This window comes from Phyllostomus discolor, chromosome 3 (genome assembly GCF_004126475.2).
Source record: "Phyllostomus discolor isolate MPI-MPIP mPhyDis1 chromosome 3, mPhyDis1.pri.v3, whole genome shotgun sequence".
Lineage (NCBI taxonomy): Eukaryota > Metazoa > Chordata > Mammalia > Chiroptera > Phyllostomidae > Phyllostomus > Phyllostomus discolor.
Window position 1 is genome coordinate 36,778,865 of NC_040905.2, and position 15,759 is coordinate 36,794,623.

General features: G+C 39.0%; 1 protein-coding gene and 1 long non-coding RNA gene across 2 annotated transcripts in view; both read left to right on the plus strand.

Moving 5' to 3' along the window:
- ZSWIM6 (zinc finger SWIM-type containing 6) overlaps positions 1-15,759 on the plus strand; it is a 186,175-nt gene that overhangs the window by 51,624 nt on the left and 118,792 nt on the right. The window lies entirely within an intron of this gene.
- Positions 1,928-5,206, plus strand: LOC118499445. Its single transcript, XR_004901929.1, has 2 exons — positions 1,928-2,557; positions 4,600-5,206. It is a non-coding gene; the product is annotated as an uncharacterized LOC118499445 (long non-coding RNA).

A 15,759-nucleotide genomic window follows, 5' to 3' on the forward strand; every position in this document is an offset into this window, starting at 1 on the left:
TAAGAGGGTTACTATATAATTAACATACATTTCTTATCCTTTTATGCCTTATTTTACATGGAGGAAATTACTGGGATTCAGAAATAATATGACTAGCATTGTGCCCAAAACACAATTCTTTTCTTAGCTAAAATACCTTCAGATACTTTATTTTACCCCTGTTATTAACCTGAACTTACCACAAAGTTATATATTTTTTTGTTTTTCAAATTTTTTTCTAAGTGAAAATGTGTATTTTTATTCCCTTGTGCTTCTTCTTCCCCCTTTATCTTTGCCCCTTGTTTGGACAGTGCATACATGATAACATTTTTGTGAATGAGAATTGTCAGTTGGGGAGCAATCTCAAAAATAGTATTTTCAAAACTGCTTGGGCCAAGACTCCTTTAGCAGCCCAGTGGACTTACAGGGCTACCTCCATTTTGCATTTATTTTCCTTCAAGACTGTATTTTTTTAATGGTTCATGTGCCTGTGTGTTTTAGCATTGAAAATTTGATGAAATACTTCTTTCAGATAGATCTAAGAAACTATTTGAAATTGATAGGGTGATTGAAGCTATATGTAAGATATCCTTGTGCATAAGTACTCTAGGTTTTACATTGTGTTTTCTAGTGGTACTGACAAATTTGCAATGATAAATTTATAGCCTTTTGCTTATTTCTCTAAAAGCAGATGGAAAGCAACACATGGTGGCCAGCATACCTACACCTACTTAGGTTTTTCTCCCTTTTATATAAAATGGTGTCTGAGATGTACGAAGTCCATTCAGAAGGTATCCAGCTATGAAGTATGAAAAATAGAGGCATTTATTGAAGAAGATACAAGAAATACTGTACATAGGACATTGACACCTCAGTCCCTTCAAAGTAGGCACCTTGGGACCTCACACAGTTCTTCCAGTCTCCATCAGCAGCCCCATCTTATTTTTGTGAATCTCATCAGTGGCCTGAAATTTCTCCCCTTTCAAAGGTGATTTTAGTTTTGTGAAAGCCCAGAAAGTGCCAGATGTGGGCTGTAGAGGGGCTAAGTCAGCTACCTGGGTGATTTGCTGTTTTGTGAGCAGGCGTGTTGTGATGAAGCTGCCAATCACCACTTGCCCATGTCTGAGGCCTTCTGAATCATCTGAATAGTTTCAGCGAAGGAATGTTCAAGCTTAATAACACAATATTTGATGCAGATTGTTGCTCTGCTAACTCAGTCGTTTTGAGCACGACAGCTACACAGTACACATGCTCACTCAACATCCCTACTGCCCCTGCTGACTAGTACAGTGAAGTCATCATTGTTCACGCGTGCACATTCCAGCCCACTCTCCTTGGTTGCCAGGTTATATCGATGTGCAAACCATTTCCATTATATTAATAGTGGCTGGGCTTTTTCTGGACAGACCTTGTCGGTGCCTATGCTGGAGTGTATTTTTCAAAAATAATTTTCTTATGAAAAATTATGATTTTGTAGGGGATTCAGAAAATATAGAAAACTGAAGAAGCAAACATCAACGGATAACAGTTTGGTAATGTAGAATGATTACTGTCAACTATTTGGTAATATGGGCCAAGGAATAGAGGTGACAAGCCTACTGAGCCTGGTGATAGCTGGTTGTCCAGGAAAGGACATAACACGAACATAGATTATGTGTGCATTCTCATGAAGTTATACAACACATGCCATTTACCAGCCTTTATGTTTTTCCTTAGTACTTTGTTTTGACTGTTTTTCCACATTAATGAACATGACCTTTTAGAGTGGCTGAATTGTATTCTATTTTATGTATATATCATAATCTGTTTCCTTTCAGTGCTGTACTACACATATTTACATATTTATTTTCCCCACCTATATTTTGGGGATAAATATGTATAAGTGGAATTGCTAGGACAATTTTATTTTTATTTTTTAAAATTTATTAAAATTTTATTTTAATTTATTTTTTAAACTTACTGATTTGAGAGACACAGAGACATTGATTTGTTCTACTTATTCTTGCATTCATTGGTTGATTTTTATATATGCCCTGGCCAGGTATTAAACCTGCAACTTTGGCGTAATTACATTTTGGCTATGACGATGTGTTAAGAAATGTATAATTTTGAGTGGTCAGCATTCCCAGAAAGTTGATGAGATATATTGCTTTAAGAATCTGCACTATGATCTTTCAGACTGAATATCCAGATATGTAGAGCCAAAATGGTCCAGATTGCTCAATTTTGGGGTTCTTGAGTCTCTTTTTGAATAGTTCTTTTCTTTTCCTTATAAAACTCTTTTTCTCAGACTTGCTGCTTTTAATCTGTAAGGAGCTTTGAAACAAGATAACCATCCTTCTTGTAAGATGTATACAATAAAAGCAAGCAGCCCCTGACTCAAAATTTGTGGAGTATTCTAGTTATAGGGGTAGGATAGAGAAGTTGTTGGCTGGTTGATTTTGGCATAGGTAAGGACTTCTTCTTTTAGTCTTGTGTCTTTTATATGATGTCCATGTTCTGGATAAAATTATTTTTACTACAGAGCAGCAGTTTATTACTGAATGCAGGAAACAAGGCCATATAAATTAAGAGGCAGGTTTTTTTTTATGAGAAGTTTTTAAAATATATTTTATTGATTATGCTATTACAGTTGTCCCATTTCCCCCCTTCATTCCCCTCTACCCTGCACACCCCTCCCACCCACATTTTCCCCCTTTAGTTCATGTCCATGTGTCATAAGTTCTTTAGTTTCTATATTTCCCATACTATTCTTGCCCTCCCCCTATTTATTTTCTACCTACTGTCTATGCTACTTATTCTCTGTACCTTTTCCCCCTCTCTCCTCCTCCCACTTCCCTGTTGCTAACTAACCCTCCATATGATCTCTGTTTCTGTGGTTCTGTTCCTGTTCTAGTTGTTTGCTTAGTTTGCTTTTGTTTTAGGTGTGGTTGTTAATAACTGTGAGTTTGCTGTCTTTTTATTGTTTATATTTTTAATCTTTTTTTCCTTAGATAAATTCCTTTAACATTTCATAAAATAAGGGCTTGGTGATGATGAACTCCTTTAACTTGACCTTATCTGAGAAGTGCTTTATCTGCCCTTCCATTCTAAAGGAAAGCTTTGCTGGATAGAGCAATCTTGGATGTAGGTCCTTGCCTTTCATGACTTGGAATACTTCTTTTCAGCCCTTTCTTGCCTGCAAGGTCTCTTTTGAGAAATCAGCTGATAGTCTGATGAGAACTCCTTTGTAGGTGACTGTCCCCTTATCTCTTACTGCTTCTAGAATTCTCTCCTTCATTTTAATTTTGGGTAATGTAATTATGATGTGCCTTGGTGTGTTCCTCCTTGAATCCAACTTCTTTGGGACTCTCTGAGCTTCCTGGACTTCCTGGAAGTCTTTGCCAGATTGGGGAAGTTCTCCTTTATTATTTGTTCAAATAACTTTTCCACTTGTTGCTTTTCCTTTTCTCCTTCTGGTACCCCTATAATTCAGATGTTGGAATGTTTGAAGATGTCCTGGAGGTTCCTAAGCCTCTCCTCATTTTTTTTGAATTCTTATTTCTTCATTCTTTTCTGGTTGTATATTTTTTTTCCTTCTTTTGGTCCACTCCATTGATTTGAGACCCAGTTTTCTTTCCATTACTGTTGGTTCCCTTTTCTTCTTCATTTCACTTAGTGTAGCCTTTATTTTTTAATCTAATGTGGGGCCAAAATCAGCCAATTCTGTGAGCATCCTGATCACCAGTGCTTTGAATTGTGCATCTGATAGGTTGGCTATCTCTTGGCGGCTTAAAAGAATTGGCTCTGGCGCTTGGATTTGTTCTTATGTTTGAGCCATTTTTTTGCCCTGGGTGGGGGGGGTGGTTCTGGTCACACCTGTTACGTTGAGGGGCAGAACCTTAGGTGTTCACCAGGGTGGGGCAACCCAGTTGCTGGGTCCTGTGGCTGTATGTGGGGGCGGGGTCTGAGAGGGAGCAATGGTGCTTGCTCAGCTCTCTCTGGGATTTCAGTCCCCTCTGTCGCTTCCTACAAGCAAATTGGGCCCTTCTGGTGCTGATTCCTGGGCTGGTGGGCTTGTGTGTGTTCTAGGACCCTGTGGGTCCCTCCAGTGAACTCTCCTGTGCAGCTGGGAGTCTCTCCCTGTCCCTCAACCTCCACAAGTGTTTTCAATCAGTGCTTTTAGGCTTTACTTCCCATCACTGGGTCCCTGGATTGCGAGATTTATTCGCTGCCCGTTTTCACCTGGTTTATCTGCACCTGGTTTATGTGACTGTGGACAGCCAGCTGCCTTGTGGGCCTCACTGGGTCTGCTCATTGCCTCCCCACGCCTGGGGTCTGCCACCAGGGTCTGCTATCCGCTGCCTGCTCGCCTGGGGTCTGCCAACTGCCACCTGTGCCCTGCGTGCCTGGGACTGCCTGTCACTCCTTTTTTCTAAGGTGTGACCCCTTTCCGCCGGCCGCTGACTCCTCCTCTCTTACTGGTCTACATGAATGGTTGTCGGACTTCTGTACAGTTGAGATTTCTGTCTGTTCTGGTTGTTTTTGTTTCTAAATTTTTGTTGTCCTTAATTTTGGTTGTGTGAGGAGGCACAGTGTGTCCACCTATGCCTCCATCTTGGCTGGAAGTTCAAGAGGCAGGTTTTTATGATTAAAAAATTTCCCTCCTTTAGGGTAGTGGAATTGCCTGTGGAGTGTCTGCCTCTCCACCCCTTCTCTGCCTGGTATAGCCCACTTGTAGTGTTCTTTCTTGAGAAAGTGTGTCCTCGTTTGGGGGCACGTTCCATGGACTGCCAGCTCACTCAGTGTTCTCCCCACAGCCATTCACCAGAGTAGGCCAGGGCATGACTGCTTATGTCTAGTGTCTGGCAGGCCGTGCATGGGAAGGGTCCCCTGGGGTGAGTTCCCTGGGATGACACTTGGGCCCTGGTCTGCTGAACACTGCTGGCCTCCCTCCCTTATTGATTTGCACGAAAAGTGGCTGAATTTGGGTTTGGGAAAGCTGGGTCAGACCCCTTCCCCAGCTTCTTGGGGTCCATCTGGTAAAAGAGTAAGAGGACTTTAAGGCATGTAACTTGACTGACAGCACACTAAGATCCCTGAGTGTGTGTATGAGGGGGAGTTACCAGTTTGTTTCTGGGAATCTGTGAAGGCTTCCAGAGAAGGAGAAACTTGGAACCAGTGGTGGGAAATGATAGGAGTTGGCCTGGTAAATACTGTTAGGAGGGGGAGAGGTGGTTGATGAGAGGAGGGAGTTGGAAATACATTCGAGGCAGCATAAAGTGCCTGCAAAAGTGTGAAGGTAGGAAACAGTTACCTCCCTTTTGGGTTGCAGATTCTTCACAGTTTCCATGGCTGGCACTAAGTGTCGGAAGGAGGGTGGAGGTAGGAGAGGAGACAGTAGAGGCCTTAGTGGACCCGTGTGCCACAATGCAGAGCTGGACTTGATCTTCTAGTGATTGTGGGGTATCATCATGAAGCCTTAATTAGCCTTGTGCTCTGATTCATGGGCACAGTCATGAGAAGCAAATGAAAGCCGATAGATAGTGCTCATTTCATGGAGTGATAAAATCCCATTTATGAGTTAGGAATGTGTTGAACATTAGTACCAGAGGGAGTACATTTATAACGTGACTCATCCCTTCATCAAGACTCTCATGGCTGTCAGATGAACAGAAAGACTCCTTTTATAAACAGAACCCACTTCAGACAGGTGGTATAACTGCTCAGTGTTGAGAAAACTACTGTGCAGGCATTCCAACCTGGTGAAGGAATACAGTTGTATATGGGGTGACACAGGTTGTGTCCTTACAGTCTTGCCTGACAGTGCAACACAGGACAGATGGCAGGCTATGCAAAATTTGTTAAGAACAGTCATTGCATAGGGCAAAAAAAGACCATGTGCTGTGTATTGGTTCTTTTTTCCCCCATTCCTGCCCACAGATAATGGATATGCCCACAGATATGGATCTGTCCACAGATACGGATCTGTCAGGGTGTCACCTTTGAGTACTGAGTTAAGCAATATCAGATTTAAGATAAAAATCAATTGTTTAATTGATTAAATGAGCACAGGGCTAGACATGTGGTGATAACTCAGTAAATACTTGATTTCTTTGTAAGCCTGACTTTAAAACAGAAAGGATTTCAAAAATTGAAAAACATTTGGTTAAAAATTCTGTATTTTTAAAGTATATTCATAGGGCTTAAGATTTAGAATTTCTGATATAAAAAAAGAATTTCTGATATATGAATCAAAACATTTTATTCACTTGGCCTTTTAAGCAAAGTTTTATAAGTAGTTTGTAGGTGAGACACAATAGGTCATGAACTATGTTAGTAATCTAATAATGAAAATATTCTCTGAGAATTTATTTCTCTATAAATTATTTAGATGGAATAAAGAAAAATGACTTAGTGGGGGGCAGTGGGTTGTTTGCTTGGATGTCTTACTAAGCTTTATATGCTTTTTTGAGGGGTAGGTGTTGGTTTAAGGCATTCTAAATCACTGTTGCTTGAAACCAAAAATATCTGGAATGTATGTGCTTATTTACAAGTTTACCACATACAGTGAGACAAGAAAGTATAGCCTGGTATATGGAGGCAGGCAGGATCTTGGTCAGGGTGGACCATAGGACTGAGCTGCCACTGTGGCTTCCACCCCAGATGTCTTATTGGTTTCTGTCACTTTTATCATTTTTTGCAAAATTATCACAAAAATGCTTAACCCTCCTAACCATACACATTTATTGTGAGAATTGTGAGAGTCAAATGTTTCCATTCAAATTTGAATGAAACATTTTATTTCGCTTGCAAAATACTATATTGATATAAGATGGCATTATGTCATTGTTAGCTGTTAGCTTTTTTTTTTTTTTTTGGTGGAATAACATTTTAATTTCAATCAAATTCCTTGTTTTAGTTTAAAGTAAAGGAAAAGTCTACATTTATAAGTAAACTAATGAGACATTTAAAAAAAGATTTTATTTCTAGAGAGAGGGGAAGGGAGGGAGAAACATCCAATGCTTGAGAGAAACATTGATTGTTGTCTTTTGCAGGCCCCCAACCCGGGACCTGGCCCTGCAACCCAGGCATGTGCCCTGACTGGAATTGAACTTTTGACCTTTAGCTTTGTGGGATGACTCCCAACCCTCTGAGCCATACCAGTTAGGGCCTAATGAGACATTTTTTAGTGTAACTTTTTGGTTAAAATTTTTATTTGCTGCTCGATAAAAATATTCAGAAAATACTTTTTTCTTTTTGAAGGAGGAGGGGTTAAATGAGATCCAAAAATTCCTTATTAAAATTTGAACTGGAGGTAGTTAATTTGTTGGGAGGATTATAAATATAAAATTCATAAATTTACCCTTTATATATATTATTTTATAGTTTAAAAATAATTGTTTATAATTTAGGGAACTGCTTCTCAGAAAAGTTAATGATTTATTCATGATAATCCTAATAGTAAGTAGTTTGAAGAAACCTGGAATTAAAACCCAGGTCTTCTGACTTTGTTGCCTTAGTGTCAGAAATCTTTCTGAGATTGTGATACAAAATGAGCATGTATTTAGTTTTGGACATGGATTTAGACTCAGTTTATAAAAAATTAAATTAATTCTGAGTATATTCTTTCTCAAAATGAAGGATTATCCTAATTGCTTATAATATGTGTCTTAAAATATTCCACAAAAATATGTTTTTATTTAACAATAAAATGGGTTTTCTTAACTCAACAAATGTAAATACATTGGATTTACCACTAGCAAATTTGATCTTAATCAAATTCACCTTGACTGTTATAGTAGGGAATTAGTGAAGTGCCCTGGGGAGTGGCAGCTGTGACTAAATCCACACTTCAGGAAAACAGTGGAAGTTTGTTTTGTTGATTTGTATGTGTTGTGAATCCTTAGCCTTGCAGGGGGCCATCCAAGGACTGTGGTACAAGGAGCCCATCTTGTGACAGCCAAGCTTTTGTGAGGTAACTTCTAAGGCACACAGAGTTCTTGCTGCCCGTTTAGCTAACTCCGAGTGTAGAGAATGAGCTGCATGGTCCAAATCTACTTAATCCACACTGAGAAGGAAAAGAGAAGGAGTTTGATCCCAGTGCCTAGCAGAGAAAACAATAAAAATGTAACCACCATTAATATAACTCTTAGAGGCTTTTCAGTTTACCTTCAAAACAAACAGAGTTCATTTTCATGTCTACTCATAGTCTCTCTGGCTGGGATTTAAGCCCCTGGTTACAAAATAGTATATCTAAAATATTTCAAAGAATGGCACTTCATGCCATTTGGTACTTGTGAAACTTTTGAAAGAACTTCGGCCTTTTGGCCCCTCTTCCTTCCTTGCCTTGGATCCCAAAGCATCCCTCTCCTTGAGCAAGGAGCCAGGCAGCATTGTATAGTGGTTAAGATTGTACAGACATGGGATTTTGAATTTGAAGCCTGGTCATAGTTCTTAACTTTGGGCAAGTAACTTAATCTCTTAGAGCCTTGTTTTCTGTATTTATGATATGGGGATAATAATATTTACTTTATCAACCTACTGTAAAGTACTTAGCACAGCATCTGGCACCTGGTCAGCCCTAGCAGAGGTTCATTTGATAGTGATCTTTATGGTTAAACCAAGGCATCTTATAATTTTAAGTTTTGAGAATGATTTTGTCTGAATTAGACAGCAAACTGAACTTGATTGGATTAGGGTACTTTGCTTGTTAGTGAGAAAAGGAAGGATGGCCTTGGGTTGTATGGCTGAATGGCAGGCAGTTCAGGAGGCTGACAGAGAGCAAGTTTTATGACTTCCTAAAAAGAACCATCTATTACTTGAAAATGTATTTGGACTTGAAACTTTTGAGTTTGTCTGACCATGACTTAAATTCTTATATGTGGCTGGATTGAGAAAATTACTGACACTGGCATTCCAGTTTCCCTTAAGCACTGAAATCTACTCTTTCTTTGCCAGTGCAGATTCCATCTGTCTTTTTGACTGAAGTAAAAATTAAGATCCTCTTTTGCCTTTTCCAGAATCTGTCAGCACTTAACTGAATTGGTGGAAGGTTTAAGCAATGAGGCATTCCTCAGGCCTAAAAGTCCTGAATCCTCTGGTTGCAAAGCCCTCACAACTGAATTCTTAGTGGGAAGCATGTATGGTATCCATTTAAGGATTGGTGTTTCTTGGGCTATTTGAGTAACTTTGAACATTACAAGAATAAGTGAAAAACAAATAAAATCTCTTGTCCAGAACAAGGTGATTGGTCCCTCCACTCCCTACTCCCCAATTCTGAATGAAGTCTTAGGAAGAGAATACTTTTTTCTTTGTGGGTGAGGATCAGTGTGGCCTGATACTTGGAGTGAGAAGTTGGAATATGGATTTGGCAGTCCAGAAAGCTGGTCTCTGGTCCTGGCTTTGCTGTGATTGTGATACCTGAGCAAGGCATTTCCCTGGGTTGGCTTTAGTTTTGATCACCTGTGTAGTCCGGGGCTATAGATGCTCTCTGGGTTAGCGTTGGAAAGTATTGTAGTTTTGTGCAACCTTTCTTAAGGGCATCAACAGGCATCTTTGAAGCATCCTTGGCAGGTCATCCTTCTGTCTTTGGCTATATCATTCAGCTTTGGCTTGGCTTCCCTTCTAGAGATGGGAAACTCTTGGTTTTCAAGGCAGTTTTGACTAACTTAATGTTAGGTAGCTTTTCTTGTGTTAGTTCCTAGCATTTCGGTAGTTCTAATTCTATCTTTTCCATCTTTCATGTGACAGATCTTCACATACTGAATAAGAGTTATGCTGTGTGTCCGTGCCCCTGTCCCCCAGTTATGGTGCCAAAGCCTTATCTGCTGTCCCTTTTTTGATGTAGTTTCAGACCCTTCATAATCATTCTAGCTTTCCTGAACTGTTCCAGTTTTTCATTGATGCTTTTCATAATGTGGTCCTCAGCAAAACATAGAGTACTTCAGATAGGATTCGACCAGCACAGGCATTCTAAGAAGGTTAAAAAACTCCTAATTTTATTAGTATGGTATAGTGCAAGTTGATGTGTACATTGGTTACTTTTATAGTTGCCTATGTGTTGTGTTAAGCAAGTTAACTGTCATCCTTGCTGTTGTCTTTCACATGAGTCCTCATGAGTAAGGCCTTATGTTATGGATGAGCAGCTTATATTTTTAGCTCTAGCACATTACTTTATATTTATCTTTATTTTTGTGAGTTATTTTATATCTGTTCCTTGTTCTGGACTACTGAATTGCTTTGAATCTCTGTCCTGGGTAGCGGTTTGAATCAAGTCATTATCAACTACAGCACGATGTTCCTTCTGCTCTAGTAGCAGAAGCTGCGGAATGAATTTTGCCATAACATGTTTCATGCTAAGATCCTGCATCAAAATCTCGGACACGGTAGTTTTCGGAATCCCCACATCAGCTTCTAGCTATCACAATGTCAGTCTCCAATCTTTGTTGATTGCAGCCTGTACATGTTCAACATTCTCAGATAGGTGTTCTGCTTGTTGCAGGCCTTCCAAAATGTGGGTCACTTTGAATAGATTCTTGACCATCTTTGAAGCATTTGTGCCACACTTTTTTTTGTGTTGCATTCATCGCACATCCCTGAAAGCCTTCTGAATCATCCAGATAGCTTCTGTGGAGGAATGTTCAAGCTTAAGGCAATATTTAATGCAGTTTCATTGCTCTACTTGCCCAGTCATTTGAATATGACACCCACACAGTACACATGCTCACTCAGTGGCTCCTTCCGCCCCCGCTGACTAATACAGTGAAGTTGTCATTGTTCACACGTGTACATTCCAGTCCACTTGCCTTGGCTGCCAGGTTACTTAGATGTTGCACAAACTCTTCTCATTATATTGACAGTGGTTGGAACTCTTTCCAGATAGACCTCATAATCTTAAACTTTTGCATCGTGGATTCCAGGAGCAGTATATACATAAAATCTCCAGTGATTCCTTTTTTTTTTTTTTTTTTTAATATAGGAAATACTATGTGCACAAGCTCCCTAAATGAAGGTGTTTTTACTGTTAACTTCCTGCACAGGGCAAGACACTTACATAATTTCTAGAATATAGTGTTCTAGGAGTACACCTAGAAATTGGAACTCTAATGGTACTCAATTTTATTAAATACATAAGCTTTTTGCACCCTAAAGGTTAAGTATCCAATTGTACCTAAGTTGGGAAATTCAGAGTTATTTTTCTCACAATAAATTACTTTGTCCCCATGGGCAGATTTAAAATTTGCCTTGTTGGCCATAAATGTGTAATTTTTACATACATATTTAAGCCTTGCATCTAAATGAATGAGAGAAATTAACTAGTTTTTACATACTTTAATTGGGCAGCATTCATTAATAATGGTTTGAATATACGATGTTCGAATACTGTGTGATAGGCCCTAGGGATATAGAAATGAGATATCTGGGATATTATGGGAAACTCTGTGCTATCATGATGAAATTAAGGGAATAATTGTGCATTGCACTAGGAATAATGCCCTATTGACAAACGAAATGACTTAACTAAGTTTACACTCTGATTTAGGAAAAACGAAGATTTTAAACTTAATTGAGGATGCATGTCTTTGGTATCTTTCTTGAGGCAGCTCTTCCTAGTTCTTGAAGACTGTCTTGAAACCATCAGTAGGACTTATTTAAAAACCTCCAGTTGAGGGAGTAATTTAAGATTGAGTGACTGTTCACTGGGACACAGTTTTCATATTACCAAAAATACAGAGGTTTTTGAGTTCAGACTTCCTTTTAGGCTGTTACAGCTATGTTATTTTTTTAAAATGTTTTATTTATTTATTTTTAGAGAGGGAAGGGAGGGAGAAAGAGAGGGAGAGAGAGACATCAATGTGCGGTTGCTGGGGGTCATGCCTGCAACCCAGGCATGTGCCCTGACTGGGAATCGAACCTGCGATGCTTTGGTTCGCAGCCCGCACTCAATCCACTGAGCTACGCCAGCCAGGGCTATTTTTTAGAAAAAATAAAACAAATAAAAATGGCCTAGGGTTGTTAAACCATGTGGCATATGGTCAGTCCTATTCTTGTTACAGAGCAGGGGGCCATTGTAAACAGGACCATTCTAATCCACGTGCACCTGGCAGCTTTAGTCCTTTACAGGCTAACAAGTAAGACCACTGTGAGTCTCATAGCTCCTTTAGTTTTCTCACGGGTGCTTGGGCACATGGAGGCCAGGGAAGGAGGAGCCAAGCAGAAGGAACACTTTATCTCCAGACTTTGAAGTATACTTGGAAAAGAAAAGAGAATCTTTGGAATAAAATCAGAAGGCAAAACACACGCAAACAAGATTCTATAATTGTATAAAATAATGCACACTCCTACTCTGCTAGGAGTTGAACACTTTTTTTGGCCAGTGTAGACTTTTGTCATAAAAGGAAGCAGGCTTTAATGCTTATTTCTTAGTTTCCAATCTTGTGAGCTTCCTGGTATTTAATATTTTTGACAGAGCAATTAAATGATGTGGAAATTCGGCTCCTGAAGTGTAGTTTTCAGTGTCTTTTCCTAGATAGTATTAGCTGTAGTCCTGTCTGCTAAGAGATGAATTAGGTGACCTTAAAGTCTTTTGAATAACGGTTTAAAAAAGTATTTTCTTAATACCACAGGAAACTTCCCCTACCCCCACAGTTTTCTCATTATCAGTTGAAGTCTTAAAATGACTGCTTTTGATCCTGTTCCCTATGACTAATTTTTTTTAACTGCCCCAGTCTTCAGACAAAGAAGGGCATAAATTAAGGCAGATGGAAAACCTCAAAGAGCTTCCCTCACCCTCTTGAAACTCCATCCTCTCAACAACTCTAAGCCATGGTTACCACCCTGCAAGCTGAACTCCCATCCCTATTTGGCTATCTTTGGTTCAGATTTGTTGTTGGGCAGCAGACCTTAGGGTAGATAAAGGCAGATGTGTTTTAAAGAGGAGACTCCTATAACATTGTTTCTGCAACTCTTCCTGTTCTCTTTTCTCCCAGTAGCTGCCTCTTCTTTTGGGGGAGACATAGGAGAAACAAGTAACTTCAAGAGAGGTGAAGGGTTCTCAATACTACTTCTAGGCCTCTAGACCCTTTGCTCCCTTCATAGCCTTGGCCCATCTTCTCATTTTCCAAACTTTTTTTTTTTTTTTAACACAAAATATATTCCTGGGTCCTACCATCAGCTGTCGTACTTCAGGAAGCCTGGGACTTGAGTCTGAGAATTTCTATATTTCTTGAGTTATGCAAGTGCTTTTGATGCCCAATTAGATTTGAGAACTGTTGGGTACCTGTCTCATCCTACCTAGGCTTAGGAGTTCTGAGACCTAAATCATAGAAGTGAGTAACAGTGGGACTTAAATAACAGATAGGACCACAGGTACCAGGGGTCCATGAACTGACAGCCAGAGCTTCAAAGAGTGAGAGAGCAGTTATCTGTAATCATCCTCTTGTGGGGACTGGTTTTTATAGTACCATATTTAAAGTATATTAGCTTTGTCTTTTATATTTCTTTTAATTTTTAAAATTAAGCTAACGGAATGACAACCACCTCCCGTAAAAGATAGGGGTGGTAAAAAAAATGCATATATACTTTGTTCACATAAATGGGATATCTAAGTAGATTTGTTAATAAGATCTATATAGTTTTCCTACACAACACTTCATCTTTTCTCCATCAATAGAGTACAGTGTTTCCTTCATTTCTTATATGTTCATATTTGTATAAGAATTTTAAACATGCTTTGATGCTATTTCTCTTTAACATTCATTACCATTACCATCATTAGAGAGGCTAATGGAGTTTATGGGGGGAGACTCCTGGGAGGAGCAACAAATTATGGAGGAGGTGGCATTTGAACTGAGCCTTTAAAAGGAGATGTGAGTTTGAGATTGGTACTCTCTTCTGTTGGATGGATATTCCAGTTACAGAAATATGTGATCAAACTCAACAGGCATATTTGAGAAACAGCAGTCCCTGTTCCCATAGGGCCAAAGTGTAGGCTCCTTGAAAGAAAAGAGTAGTTAGGGGCAGAATGTCAGCAGCTTTAAAGCAATTTTTCTTTGGATTTTATTCTGTGTGTTATAGTTTTTATAGGGAAATGGGCTCAGAATTTAAAATAGTAATTGCATAAATATAATTGTAGTGCACCACATCTTAGAAGGACAAAGTCTTTTATTTGAGTTTTATTTTAGGACTTGAAAACCTGCAATCATGCAGATGTCTGTATCACATAAGGAAAATACACCTTTAAAGGCTTTTTCTTGACACTCAATTTGTGGTCTTGTGAGTCTGTGACAGGCCTGTCCTGAGACAACTGGGACTTGGGACTATTGTGAATGAGTGATAACATCATCACACAGAGGACGGCCTGAGTTGCATTGGGAAATTCTGCCTCTCAGGGTATGCAGCTTCTCCCTGCTTTGGTAGTTCTGTATTTTGGTCCTTCTGGCCCTCTGCTGTCCTTAACTATATTAATGATATTGATGATAATGATACTGATATTGATGATATTGAATGCTTTGTAAAAAATGTATTGAATACTGATATTGAATATTTTGAACCTTACGTTTTAAGGTCTGTCATCCTGTAGTCCCTAACCTTGTGAGGTCCTGATCAAAACGGAATTTTGTGATTTTTTAACATCTGATGAGTGTTGCATATTGCCCTTTTTTAAAAAAGATTTTATTCATTTATTTTTAGAGAGAGGAAGGGAAAAGGAAATGGTTAGAAACATCAATGTGTGGTATGTCTTGCACATCCCCCACTGGGGATCTGGCCTGCAACCCAGGCATGTACCCTGGACTGGGCATCAAATCAGTTACCCTTTGGTTCGCAGGCTGGCACTCAATCCACTGAGCTACACCAGCCAGGGCGCATAATGTTCTTTTTTAATATATCCTTTAAAATTGAAGTCATTCATATGCTTAATACTTTGTGTACCTAATAGAATAAGTGATTATCACTATGATGATTTTCAGTGTAAAACCTATGAATTTCATAGAGACCTGATAAATAATCTCTAATAACAGATATGGAAAGGTCAAAAAGTAGTTGAAAGGATTAGTTCTTTCTCATTCATTACTCATATTTCTTTAAAGGATGTATTAAAAGTCAAAGCTGTCTATAGTCAGTATCAAAATTTTGCTTGAACAATGTTTTCAACATTTGAAATCTTGTAATTATTTGAAAGTCTTTATGAAGACTAAAAGTACTTGTCGTAATTGTTCGGGAGTACCAATTATGAATGGAAATTTATTTTATTATTTTTTTAAGATTTTATTTTTTAGAGAGGGAAGGGAGGGAGATAGAGAGAGAAACATCAATGTGGGGTTGCTGGGGGTCATGGCCTGCAACCCAGGTATGTACCCTGACTGGGAATTGAACCTGCAACATTTTGGTTCGCAGCCCGTGCTCAATCCACTGAGCTACGCCAGCCAGGGCTGGGAAATTTATTTTCAAAAAGAAAATAACTACTTGAAAAGTAAATACTTGAAAGGCACACTAGACACTGTTTCATCACTTTAAGTCTTTAAATGTAAACTAATGATATTATGCTCTAATTTATCCCAGAATTTCTGAAAAGGATTCAGTTTTGTTTAGAAATAAAACTCCAAAAATCTGAAATGTATTTATTGAAACCAGATATTGTTGTCTATGGAAAACATCTTACTTTATACTAGATTTAAAAATAATCACTGCCCTGGCTGGTGTAGCTCAGTGGATTGAGTGCGGGCTGCAAACCAAAGTGTCGCAGGTTCGATTCTCAGCCAGGGTACATGCCTGGGTTGCAGGCTATATAACCACCAG